The sequence below is a fragment of the Octodon degus genome, unplaced genomic scaffold (genome assembly GCF_000260255.1).
Source record: "Octodon degus isolate 3935 unplaced genomic scaffold, OctDeg1.0 scaffold00065, whole genome shotgun sequence".
In the NCBI taxonomy this organism is placed as follows: Eukaryota; Metazoa; Chordata; class Mammalia; order Rodentia; family Octodontidae; genus Octodon; species Octodon degus.
In genome coordinates, this window is record NW_004524641.1 from 1576602 (window position 1) to 1577564 (window position 963).

Here is a 963-nt window from a genome sequence, read left to right on the forward strand (position 1 = left end):
CGGCGGCGGCGGGGCTGCTGCGGGCGAGATCGCGACCGCGGCCGCCCTGGCTCGCACTTCCTGCCGCGGCCGGCGCGCCCTGCGCCTTCCCCGCGCCCACCTTCCTTCCCGCCCCCCGGGCTCCCCGCGGGTTTTCATTGACCCTGACGTCGCTTTCACTTCCTGGATGAAAGGGGCCGGCGCGTCGCGGGAAACCCCTCCCCGGCGGCGGGGCTGCAGGAGCGGGCGCCGCCTGAGGCCCTCCGCCCGGCCGCTCCCCTCCTCCTCGCGGCCTCCCTCTCCTCCGCTCGCCCCTTCTCCCTCCCCTCTTCCTACCCCCAATCTCGGTTCGCCGACCTGCGAACCAGCGCACCCCACATTGAGGCAGCAGGCACGCACCCCGCGGGGGAGCACTTCGGCCTCTGCGTTTCCCACCGCTAAACCTTAGGTCCCGTTGGTACTTGGGTTTTGTTTTGTTTTTAAGAAAATAAAAAGGCGCCCTACCTCTACGTGCTCTGTATCCTTCCCTCACTTGGGACGGAGACCTGAGCCAGGAAGGCGGTGTGCAACCGAAGGGGGCCGGAAAATTTCCTCGGACCAGAAATTGTCGTCGTGCCGGAAAACAGCCTTGGAGAGACAGATTTTTACAGAGAATGCAAATCGTGGAACTACGCTTTAGAATTATATTTAAAAGATTAGGGGCTTTTTCCCTAGCATTTATGATTTTTTTAAAAAATCCTACTTGGAAATAGTCACCTTGCATAGTTTACAGTGATTTTTCAGATTTTATGGCATTGTGGGCAGACCAAGCAGCGCTCTAAAGGGGGCCCAGAGCTGTGATTTGAGTCATAGAAATGGAATCTCACTTCATCCGGACCCGGTCAGGCTTTCCTGAAGGTTTTCCCTCTGGGCCCTCCGGGTGTTTACTTAGAAATAAGATGAACCGGGCTGGTGAGATGGCTCAGTGGTCTAAAGCACCTACTT